Genomic DNA, 571 nt, shown 5'->3' with positions numbered 1-571 from the left:
CCACGAGAGCCCTTTTCATCTTCCGCCACCTAGACGACGGAAATATACGACATGCATTTGGTCAGGAGTCTTCACTTTTTTCTAGTGCGAGCTACTTTTATAAAATGAAAATGGCCGAGAGCTGACTTATTCACAAGTCACGTTTAGCATGAAAACATGAAACATATATTTCGATATGCGATTATATGATTTATTTCCAGTGCAGGTGTCTCCAATGTACATCACTATTAGCTTCCTCTATGTGTTCTGTGTACTGAACTCTGAATAAAATATTCATTCATTCATTTTCTACCGCTTTTCCTCACGAGGGTCGCGGGGGGTGCTGGAGCCTATCCCAGCTGTCTTCGGGCGAGAGGCGGGGTACACCCTGGACTGGTCGCCAGCCAACCACAGGGCACATATAGACAAACAACCATTCACACTCACATTCATACCTATGGACAATTTGGAGTCACCAATTAACCTAGCATGTTTTTGGAATGTGGGAGGAAACCGGAGTACCCGGAGAAAACCCACGCATGCACGGGGAGAACATGCAAACTCCACACAGAGATGGCCGAGGGTGGAATCG

This window comes from Doryrhamphus excisus, chromosome 10 (genome assembly GCF_030265055.1).
Source record: "Doryrhamphus excisus isolate RoL2022-K1 chromosome 10, RoL_Dexc_1.0, whole genome shotgun sequence".
Taxonomy (NCBI): domain Eukaryota; kingdom Metazoa; phylum Chordata; class Actinopteri; order Syngnathiformes; family Syngnathidae; genus Doryrhamphus; species Doryrhamphus excisus.
Note: the sequence above shows the minus strand (reverse complement) of the source record.